At 41.6% G+C, this 12,444-nt stretch overlaps 1 non-coding gene across 1 annotated transcript; it reads left to right on the forward strand.

The window, feature by feature from the left end:
- The first annotated feature begins 3,144 nt into the window (after positions 1–3,144).
- Positions 3,145–3,202, forward strand: LOC136712040 (U7 small nuclear RNA). The gene has a single exon (XR_010804810.1). It is a non-coding gene; the product is annotated as a U7 small nuclear RNA (small nuclear RNA).
- The last annotated feature ends 9,242 nt before the right edge of the window (positions 3,203–12,444 follow it).

Consider the following 12,444-nt stretch of genomic DNA (forward strand, 5'->3'; position numbering starts at 1 on the left):
TTTGACATTTGCATTTCTGTTTTGTCCAGAAAATGTCTAGGACATGTATTTGTAAAGAGGGGCGGTGTTTTTCTATTGTCACAAATGCATCATCATTTGAATAAAGTCCACCATAAAGCGGGGTAAGTTTTTGAAAATGCAATTGGAATTGGCTTTTGCATTTACATTTTAATAGTGTCTGCGAATGTGCTTACTAGTATACGGAAATGAAAATGCAAATGGGCTTATTGCATTTTAATTTTAATTTTGTCCCAAATAATGCATGCATAAATGGAACACCATTATGCAATTGTGGGATTGCATAATGGTGTTCTCTTTAGTATTTACATTTGATTTAAGTCCTCTATATGCTTCCATACATTTGCACCCAGCAATTGGGCTATACTAACAAAACGATAAATTAAACTTACTTCAAACTGGACACACAGAATTTAAAAGTTTCCAAAGTATTTAATCTCGCCTCTACCTCTCAGGTTGTAATTTTAAAAACTGCTGAGCTAGCTATAATGATTATCTAAATTAGTTTAGCGCTCCATTAGGAATTACTGCAAGGCTAGAAATGAAGTGAAAATCAGAAACTGAGTTTGCAGTTATCAGTGGAGAAGGCAGTAAGAACAGTGGTGAAAACGACTGGATTGTGAAAACAGCGGCTCTACTGGGGTGCAGGATTCCCGTGATGGAGAGGACTGAGCAAAGCATGCCCTGTCTGAACATGCTCGGGTTGATCAGTTTGTATATCGTCTTCAATGAGGCGTTATGAATACTCTGATCAAATGTACATGATGTAGAATATGAATAAAATTAGTCCCTTTAGCTTGTTATACGTCACCCTCTAGTGTTCAACTTTTGTAATATTTAGTTCGTCAGTTTCTGCAAATTTCCGTAGGCAGAATTTTTTTCTCCTACAAACTTGCGTCAAATGCAGAGATGTAAGTTTTTTTTTTTTTTTTTTTTAATTCTGTTATAGTAATATTGATATGTCACTGTATTTTTAAATGTTTTATACTGAATATAGCTCTGCAATTAAAATGTTATTGTAGTTTATGCTCTTTCCTCTGTGTACGTAAACACCTTTATGATGCAGATCTCATTGTAAAGAATACTATATTTCTATTTATTACAGACTATTAATAAAACGTATTTAACAGGTGTAATTAGCATGGATAAATAATACATATACAGTTGATTCTCATGTCCAGCCATCTGAACGTGAATCCTGTCCTTGGGCATCTGTTTATGTCACAGCTAAGGGTTGCCAATTTAGCTGGAGCACTGTATGACCACACCACCTCTCTTTAACGGGGGAGGGAACCCGTGCTACCAACCACACCCCGTGCGCAGACTCGGAACAGGACCCCAGAACACCACAATAGACCCAGGTAAGTAAATTAAATGTATTACAGCAATCGGAAAGAAAAGCAGGGCATGAGGACGCTTGGTGACAGAATGCAGGTGGACCCAGGTGAGTTGTGCGGCATTGATTCGCTCAAAAGAAAACCATACGAACTGGATTACCTACATCTGCATGCTACTGAGGTCTCTTCACTCTTTTACATTAGTTCACACCCTGAGTGGTAGTACCAGGTGTTTACCCCTTTATTAAACATTGGCAATATAGCAACACATTATACTTTTTAAGTACTTCGATTATTGAGAGCTGGTTAAATAAACCCCTATGGCATAACAAGCACAGTTACTCAGGGTATAAGCATACTGACTAATAAGTATCTGTGCAAATATATTTAGAATTACAGCTATCCTCAAAATTGCAAATTTTGCATTATTGAGTAATTTTACATTTTCTAAATAAAATCATAAATGAAGGAATACGTTGGTGCTGGTAAGGTTGCAGTTTCAGGGTGTGTCGCAGATGGATGCCACCACACAGTATTTATTTGGCCTAGAGAAGAACAGTGGATAGAGCAAATTGATCCACTGCCTGTGCTCGGAGACAGGGCAGGAGCTGCGCAGGCCTGCGGACATCAGGAGGAAGGCACAGGAGTTTTATTCCCAACTTTTCACCAACGAGGTGAAGGAGGGCACAGGCAAGGCAAGAGCTTTTTACACAGGGCTTTCACAGGTCTCTGAGGAGGACAGAGTCACATTGGTGAGGGAGCTTTCCCTGCAAGAGCTGCACTCTGCTATATGGAGCCTGGATAATGATAAAGCCACCAGCGTTGATGGCTTCCCTGTGGAGTTCTTTCTGGAGTTTCTGGTCTCTGCTTGGGGTAGGACCTGCTGGCTGTGGGTTCAGGGTGTGGAGGCATGGCGGTAGTGATACACTCTGACCAGTCCTACTGTGTGCTCGGCAGGTTCATAGTCGGGATGTTTTTGGAGTCTCCAGACTATTGGGTGTAGATACTGGTCTGATTTCACTGGACCAGGAGAATGTTTTTAACAGGGCTGAGCAGCAGAATTTATGGCACTCACCAGAGACCTTAGGGTTCGGTCCTGTTTATATAGCTCTGACTCGGGTGCTGTACAGTGACATTCAGAGTGTCTTGTAGATTAACGATGGCATGAGTGCTCTTTCAGGGTGGGCAATGGGATCAGATAGTATTGCTCTCTGTCAGGGATGCTCTAATCCTTGGCCATTGAGCCCTTGCACAGTGTGCTCTCAGGGCTGTGTGTCCTGGGCTGCCCTGTCTCTCTGTACTTCTCTACATATATAGACAATGTCGTGGTCGTAGTGGGGGGTGGTGGATGTGCTGCTGCATCTTTGAGGACATTGCAGCAGGAAGAAGAAAAAACATTGATTAAATCTGGAAATAAAATACTTGTTCATGTTTTTTTAATATTATGAAGACAGATAAGAGAAAGGAGGAATATGAATATGCTAGCAATACTGGTATTTAGATGTAACATGTAAATAAATGTAGAACAGCATGAGTATTTTAGATCCAGTTGGCTGATGACATGTGCTCCCGTTCTTCACATACCCTTCCCCTTAATATTGTGCATGTCCATAAACCGGGACACAGTCAACAATTTTATTCTCCTTGCCATAATTGTATCTTACTGTAATCTTGTACGGCATCAGGGAAAGGTACCATTGGGTAACCCTGGCAATTGTCTTTCATTTTTCTGAACCACTGAATTGCCCAATCTTAAACAGCCATGTTGGGTCTCAATATTGCAACTAAATGGAATTTTTGCACTTTTAGTATTTGTCCAGTAGGTTTCCTTACATTAGGAAGCCCCTAAACCTTGTGAAAGACAGATGACATATAATATATTATATATTAGTTATTTCAGTCCTTGTGTTTTGCTGGTATGGGCCTATGGTTTACTTTCAAATCAAACAAATGCCAGCTGACATCCTTGTGCTGCTTTGAGCAGAATGGCAGTGAGCATTTGTTTTTTTAAGAGTAAGACAAGCTCACTTTCTGTGAGTTTGCCTGTGGAGAGGAGGGCTAATGACTGATCCTTTGTTTGGAAATGATTCATTATCAGCTTGCCACCATCATGGAGCGGTTCAGTTCCTCGTATTGTGGTCACTTTTTATATTAAATGGATACTTCAGTATTTTGGCATTTTAGCCTGATTGCATACTCACCCACAGTCATACGATTTGAATTCTGTCCGTCCAGTTTGAAGGAATTTGAATTTATCGTTTCGTTAGCATAGCACAATTGCTCTGAGCAAATGGTCGCAAAATGCTGAATCTCAAAAGCCGGCTAATAGATTTTTCAAACACTTAAAAGCTGGGTCGACAGTACAATTGCACATTAAGTATTCTCTAAAGTATTTTGATAAATGTTAACAAATATTTTTCTTTTGGAACTATTAAGCCTAACTACGCATTTAATCAGCTGTGATGAGGCGGCACAAGGATATGCTCACTGTGTGCGAATGTAAACAGAGTTCAGGCAGAACCTAAAGTAGTCTGTAAATAAGGAAGTATGTGTAGACTAATTTCTTATGACTACCAGTAAATTAACCAATTTATTGAACTATTTGTTTACTCGTTTTAGTATTGTAAAACTACAAATGACAAATGGCCAAGCTTTTAGGTAGTTAAAAGATCTGTTTGCCGGCTTTTGAGAGTTGGCGTTTTGCGACCATTTTCGACCAGCAATTGTACTAACAAAACGATAAATTACATTTCCTCCAAACTGGACGCACAGAATAAAAAAAAAAGGTTTCTATGCATTCATATGACTCTGGGTGAGTAAGCAATCATGCAAGAATTACTGCAAGGTGAGAAATGAAGTGAATATCAGAAACTGAGTTTGCAGGTCTGAGGTCAAGATTAGAAAAGTGAGAGAAGGCAGTACGAACAGTGATGAAAATTAAAGACTGGATTCTGAAAACAGAAGTGCATGGCATATTCATGTGTTAATTATGGATGGTTATCAGTGCCAAAATTAAGATGAACGTGATTATGAACATGAAGATGATTATTAACAGGTGGTTAGCGCAGATGCCTCACAGCTCCAGGCGTCCTGGGTTCGAGTCTCGGCTCAGAGTGTCTGTCAAACCCACAAAATAGCAGTCTCACAGTCATGCGCCTTAATCACTACATATATATAGCCTACCTATATCTGTATATGTATGTGTTATATAGCTTCACAATACATTGTATAAAGCCTAAATTAAATGCAATAAGAGTAAAATTTACCACCTCCCTTTATGTATAGATACCATGTGATCGAGTAGATGTGTCTCTGTACATTATCCTGAATAAAAACAAACAAAATACAATATAGAAACTATTCAGTTTTAACTTCCATTGAAACACATCTGTCTGCCATTGCTCTGCGTCTGACTTTCAACCACTTTCTATGACAACATTTTAAAGGCTGACAGTCTGCATCTTCATCTTCATATTTTGTGCGTTCAAATTATGATGTATGGATAATGTTTTTTAGGTATATATATATATATTTTACAAATATATTTTATTTCATGGAGTTACACGGTGTGGAGGACTATCCCTACTGAAATTTAAAATAAATACACAGAAAATAAATACATGATTAAACAAATACATGAAATTTAGGTCTATTTATTAATTCATCTATTTATTTGTTTGTTTATTTCAACATTTATTTATTCATTAATTAGTTTCAACACGTATATATTTATTTCCTGTTCGTCTCTTTGCTATTTACATTTCTCAGTGCGCTTCTACATTTTGTAGCATCTCCTGTATTTCTTTTTCTTTTTCAATGTGACAAAACTTTGAACTCTGTCAATCAGAGCTAGTGGACGGTAGCCAGTGCACTTATTGGCTAATCCAATGCATATAATCATCTTCATGTTCATAATTATTATTATTTTTATTTCTTGGCATATACCCTTATCCAGGGTGACTTACAACAGAAGTGCAAAACAAAGTGCAAAAATACAGTTAAGTAAAGGCATCAATCATTACAAATACAATTTACATAAAACATAGCAATACCAAATTATAATACATTTTACAACTTCCAATTTACACAGGCAAGTACAGTAAGTGAGGTCATACATCCTGGATGGTAAAGCTAAGTGCTGTCAAGATGTAGGGCTATGGGAAAGGGAGCACGGAGGAAAACGATCAAGAATGCAAGAAGCATAATACAACTCCATTTAGTGCTATCTAACAGGGATTAAAAGGACTAATATTATAAGTACAGTCTGAAAAGATGTGTCTTGAGTAAGCGCCAGAATGAGGTCAAGGACTCTGCTGTTTTGACTTCGGTGGGCAGGTCGTTCCACCATTTAGGGGCCAGGGATGAGAAGGTGCGGGCGGGCTCTGCAGGAAGGGGAGTGGAAAGGAGGTAGAGTTTGTCTTCTGGCACTGGAAGACCGCAGTGGTCTGGAGGGGATGTATGGAGAGAAGAGTGTCTGAAGGTAACTCGGTGCAGTGTGGTCGAGACAGCGGTAGGTGAGGGTCAATGTCTTGAACTGAATGCATCCTGGTATCGGGAGCCAGTGGATGGAGCGGAGTAGCATGTGCAAAATGGGGCAGAGAGAATATCAGACGAGCCGCAGAGTTCTGGATGAGCTGGAGCGGGCGGGTAGTAGTTGCAGGTAAGCCGGCCAGGGGGGAGTTGCAGTAGTCCAAGTGGGAGAGGACCAGTGACTGGACGAGCAGCTGTGTCGAGTAGTCGGTGAGGAAGGGACGGATTTGGCGTATGTTGCTCAGGAAGAATCAACAGGTGCGTGTTGGTATAGTGATGTGCTGGGTGTAGGAGAGCACAGGATCGAGGGTGACTCCGAGATTTTTAGCGGAAGATGAAGGAGAGAGTGTGGTGGATTCCAAGGGGGTCGAGATGGAGAGGTCAGCAGAAGGTGAGGAAGAGTGGGGGAAAAACAGAAGATCCGATTTGGAGAGGTTGAGCTTGAGGTGGTGTGAGTGCATCCAGGCAGAGATAGCAGACAAGCAGGAAGAGATGCGAGAGGGGATGAGAGGGTCAGAAGAGGGAAAAGACAGGAAGATCTGCGCATCATCAGCGTAAAAGTGGTAGGAGAAACCATGGGATGCAATGAGGGGGCCCAGGGAGCGAGTGTAGAAAGACAACAGGAGGGGGCCCAGGATGGAGCCTTGGGGAACCCCTGTGAGGAGAGGTTGGGGGGTGGATAAGGAACCTCGCCATGTCACTTGGTAGGTCCGGTCACTGAGGTACCAAGTGAGAGCAGATTCCAAGGTCAGCAAGGCAGGAGAGGAGGATGGAGTGATCGACGGTGTCAAATGCTGCGGAGAGGTCAAGGAGGATGAGGACTGAGGAGAGGGAGGCCATCTGAGCACAGCTGAGGGAGTCAGTGACTGTCAGGAGAGCCGTCTCAGTGGAGTGAGCTGTGCGGAAGCCGGATTGCAGAGGATCAAGGAGTGAGTGTTGGGACAGAAAGTCAGAGAGCCGACGGTGGACCACCCGCTCAAGATTCTTTGAAAGGAAGGGGAGTAGGGAGACAGGGTGGTAGTTCTGAGGAGAGGTGGTGTCAAGGGTTGGTTTCTTGAGGAATGGGATGCCAGCAGCTTGTTTAAATGCAGAGGGGAAACAGCCAGAGAGGAGTGAGTAGTTGAGGAGGGAGGAGATGAAGTGGAGTAGATCAGGAGCGGTCGCTTGGAGGAGGCGAGAAGGGAGAGGGTCCAGGGCACATGTTGTAGGTTTGTGATGTAGGAGGAGAGTGGAAACTTCACTCACCTGCTCCCTTGACTCTCTCTGTCCTCTCACATATCATCCTGCCCACCCCATCTAAGGGTGGAGGGGGAGACAGAGCGGAGATTACGGCGGAAGGTGACAGAGGGAGTGGGTGGAGTGGGGAGGGAGGGGAGGGAAAGGGAGAAGGAGATTAAATGGTGTTCTGAGATGTCCATGGGTGTCACGGAGAGTGTCAAAGGGGAGCAGCCTCTAGAGAAGATGAGGTCTAGCTGGCAGCCAGCCCTGTGAGTGGGGGGAGATGGGGAGAGAGAGAAATTAAAGGAGTGAAGGAGAGGAAGAAGTCTGGCACAGTGGGAAGGGTTGGAGAAGTGGATGTTGAAGTCTCCCAGGAGGATGGTAGGTGAGGACAGTGAGGGGAGGGAGGAGAGAAGAATGTCAAGTTCATCCAGGAAGGAGGTGAGTGGACCAGGTGGACAGTAGAGAACTAGAAGGAAGAGGTGAGTGGGAATGGTGATTTCCACTGCATGGAATTCAAAGCTGTGGGTCGTGATAGGAGGAGAGAGAGGGGGGACAGAAAAGAGGAGAGAAGGGGAGAACAGGAGCCCTGTTCCTCCTCCCCGCCCGGTATGATGAGGGGAGTGGGACAGGACAAACAGAGAGGATAAGGCAGCAGGGGTGGTAGAGTTGTCTGGGGAGATCCATATCTCAGTGAAAGCGAGGAAATCCAGAGACTGGTGGGAGGCGAAGGCGGAGATGAAGTCGGCTTTGTTGGATGCCGAGTGGTAGTTCCACAGGCCCCCAGAGAGTGGAGTAGAGGGGAGGGAGGAGGAGGGGAGAGGCAGAGAGATGAGGTTAGAGGGATTAGGGAAGCAATGGCGTGCAGGTGCACGCTGAGAAGGCGGAGAGAGCAGGATGGGAATCGTAGAGATCGTCATGGTTGCCTCTTGTTGCTGTGCGTCGTCTCCTCGCTGGAGTCCCGCAGCTAGAGTCCCGCAGCTAGAGTCCCGCAGCTAGAGTCCCGCAGCTAGAGTCCCGCAGCTAGAGTCCCGCAGCTAGAGTCCCTGCCCTTTGGAGACAGGGCCCTTCGCAAGGGGGTCACTGAAGGCTGCTGGCACTGACTGCTGGCGCAGGGGGTCCAGCAGGCTGTTAAGTACTTCACCTGTATCTAATTAGGATAGCGCACACCTGTGTTGCGTTGAATGACACAAGGCTGGTCAGGATGTCCCTCCCTCCCATGCAGGACTGCTAACAATTAATGGCCGCTTAATATCTGAATACAGATAAAGACAGTGCCAGACACACACAGTTACACTGAACAATAGCTCGTAGTAATGCTAAATAAATGCTAAATAATCACAGCCTACAGTGTAATGCTTCTGATTGCAGACAGGGCGTGTCGAGTGTGCTCCGTAAGTTGCTAAATTAACTAACAAACAGTCGCTGCTCTTACTCCAATACAGGTGCAAGATATATAATTCATAGCTAAACAACCAACCACGTAAACAATCAATGTAACTCTTAACTAAATTAGGAAATGCGAGAGAAAAAGAGATACTTAACCGCGGCGACTTGAGCGACTTCTCCGCTGTCTTGCCCAAGTGTCCAGTGGCAAGTGTCCATAATCATCTTCATGTTCATCTTCATAATCATCTTCATAATCATCTTCATGTTCATAATCACGTTCATCTTAATTTTGGCACTGATAACTCTCCATAGTAAATACTGTGGTATTCATACATTAACTCATGAGGAATCACACCACCTTATTAATCAACAACCTATTTTCAGTGACAATAACTATGATGATAATGAGACTAAATACTCTGGAAAAAACGATAACTAAAAATAAATAACTTATAATTTTAGTTGACTAAAATGTGCCAAAACGAAAATTAAATGCAAGACTGATGGACTTAAATTACAGTGCTTTGGAAGGTTGCCGGTCAGGGAGTTGTTTCATGGTCCAATCATAAGTATGCATTAGTTGACTCGGTCATCATGTTCGTGTAGTACAGCTTATCGCAGTTCTATGCAGATATGCGCTGCTCCACCAATGGGAATGGTGTATTGCTAAACATTGAACAAGTTTGATGTGGTTTAATGTATTGGGCTTAATGTGAAGTTGATACAGATTGTCTGTTATTTTGTATATTGGACTGGTATGTACGGGTCTTGTAATTACTAAAGTTAGGATCTAACTGGCTAACTTTTAAGTACAGTAAGCCAAGTTAAGCACTTACAGCATGAAATCCAATTAATGCTTGGCTACAGTAGGGCTTATATATGCTTATGCTATATCACTTTAAACATCAATTTTTTTAATTTAATTTTGTTTTGTTTATCAGCAGGGGATGTGTTTGAAAATGATATGTTAATGCAAAAATCATTGGACATTTTAATATTGTCAGCGAATGTAAGTACTGGAATATAAAAATTCAAATGGGATTATTGTATTTGCATTTTGACCTAAATAATGCGTGCATAAATTAAAATGCAACTGTGGGAATACATTTTTCAATTGAATGAAGTCCACTATATGCTTCCATACTGTTCTTGTAACCCTATTCTTATTACACTAATTTTCAAGAGAGACTTGAATTTTCCAAAGCTGTTTGTGACTTGATTTCAATTACATTTCAAATTAAGTCAATCAATATGTTTGTTTTGCATCCTTCCACTAATTGATGTAAACATCTGCTGTCAGACATAATGCATAATGGTGATAATGAAGTAACACAAAATGTGGACTAAAATTAGATTGACTAAAATGACAGGAGTTTTCGTCGACTAATATTAACTACAACTAATGAAACATGAAAGGACTAAAATGTGATTAAAACTGATAAAGCACTTTAGTCAAAAGAGTAAGACTAGAACTAAATGTAAAATAGTTGCCGAAATTAACACTGGTATAGATCAGTGTGTCTCTATGGTTACCTATGTAGTAGCCCCAGTACAGTATAGTGGTCTCCATGGTTACCTTTGTATTAGCCCCAATACAGTACAGTGTCTGTATGCTTACCTATGTAGTAGCCCCAGTACAGTACAGTGTGTCCCTGTAGTTACCTTTGTAGCAGGCCCAGTATACACTCACCTAAAGGATTATTAGGAACACCTGTTCAATTTCTCATTAATGCAATTATCTAACCAACCAATCACATGGCAGTTGCTTCAATGCATTTAGGGGTGTGGTCCTGGTCAAGACAATCTCCTGAACTCCAAACTGAATGTCTGAATGGGAAAGAAAGGTGATTTAAGCAATTTTGAGCGTGGCATGGTTGTTGGTGCCAGACGGGCCGGTCTGAGTATTTCACAATCTGCTCAGTTACTGGGATTTTCACGCACAACCATTTCTAGGGTTTACAAAGAATGGTGTGAAAAGGGAAAAACATCTAGTATGCGGCAGTCCTGTGGGCGAAAATGCCTTGTTGATGCTAGAGGTCAGAGGAGAATGGGCCGACTGATTCAAGCTGATAGAAGAGCAACTTTGACTGAAATAACCACTCGTTACAACCGAGGTATGCAGCAAAGCATTTGTGAAGCCACAACACGTACAACCTTGAGGCGGATGGGCTACAACAGCAGAAGACCCCACCGGGTACCACTCATCTCCACTACAAATAGGAAAAAGAGGCTACAATTTGCACAAGCTCACCAAAATTGGACAGTTGAAGACTGGAAACATGTTGCCTGGTCTGATGAGTCTCGATTTCTGTTGAGACATTCAGATGGTAGAGTCACAATTTGGCGTAAACAGAATGAGAACATGGATCCATCATGCCTTGTTACCACTGTGCAGGCTGGTGGTGGTGGTGTAATGGTGTGGGGGATGTTTTCTTGGCACACTTTAGGCCCCTTAGTGCCAATTGGGCATCGTTTAAATGCCACGGCCTACCTGAGCATTGTTTCTGACCATGTCCATCCCTTTATGACCACCATGTACCCATCCTCTGATGGCTACTTCCAGCAGGATAATGCACCATGTCACAAAGGTCGAATCATTTCAAATTGGTTTCTTGAACATGACAATGAGTTCACTGTACTAAACTGGCCCCCACAGTCACCAGATCTCAACCCAATAGAGCATCTTTGGGATGTGGTGGAACGGGAGCTTCGTGCCCTGGATGTGCATCCCACAAATCTCCATCAACTGCAAGATGCTATCCTATCAATATGGGCCAATGTTTCTAAAGAATGCTTTCAGCACCTTGTTGAATCAATGCCACATAGAATTAAGGCAGTTCTGAAGGCGAAAGGGGGTCAAACACAGTATTAGTATGGTGTTCCTAATAATCCTTTAGGTGAGTGTATGTATATATATATATATATATAGATATATAGATATATAGATATATATAGATATAGATAATGTTTTATTTATCAATAGACACTAAAGACATGTACACCACTTTTCTTAGAGAGACACAGTGAAGCACTATTTGTGAGTACTCATATGTATAAAATAATATATAAAATGTATATATAATATGATTTGTTTGTGCTCAAATGTATAGAATTAATAAAATACACACACACACACAAACAATGGTGACTTTTATTGTGACAAACAAGCATTTTACAACATGGAACATAGTCAGAAGTAGATAAAGATACTCCAAAAAATGTTGTACAGATACTTGTAATCATTAATTTCTGGTTCACAACACCAACATTGCACAGAAAGAGACACTGACCTGTACGGAGTAATGTCATTCCATAACATTTCCAGCATATTCCATATATATTCTATTAAGTCTTTCACTGTTGGCTTCTTTTTCAAAGTTATACCTGATTCTGGCAACAAAGTACATCAGGTATCTATTGTAAATAAAGTGAGAAACACTTAAGTTTATATTCCTTTGGAAATACCTTATTTTTCAAACCTACAAATACATGGTGACAACTGCAAGCATGAAACACATACAAAACACAGAAATAGGGACCACATTGCAAGGATATAATAAGCACAAATGGTATTTTACTGCAAATTTTAAGTTTTGTAAAATTATTTATATACAGTGGGGGAAAAAAGTATTTGATCCCCTGCTGATTTTGTATGTTTGCCAACTGACAAAGAAATGATCAGTCTATAATTTTAATGGTAGGTGTATTTTAACAGTGAGAGACAGAATAACAACAAAAAAATCCAGAAAAATGCATTTAAAAAAAGTTATACATTGATTTGCATGTTAATGAGGGAAATAAGTATTTGACCCCTTCGACTTAGTACTTGGTGGCAAAACCCTTGTTGGCAATCACAGAGGTCAGACATTTCTTGTAGTTGGCCACCATGTTTGCACACATCTCAGGAGGGATTTTGTCCCACTCCTCTTTGTAGATCCTCTCCAAGTCATTA

This window comes from Amia ocellicauda, chromosome 16 (genome assembly GCF_036373705.1).
Source record: "Amia ocellicauda isolate fAmiCal2 chromosome 16, fAmiCal2.hap1, whole genome shotgun sequence".
NCBI lineage: Eukaryota > Metazoa > Chordata > Actinopteri > Amiiformes > Amiidae > Amia > Amia ocellicauda.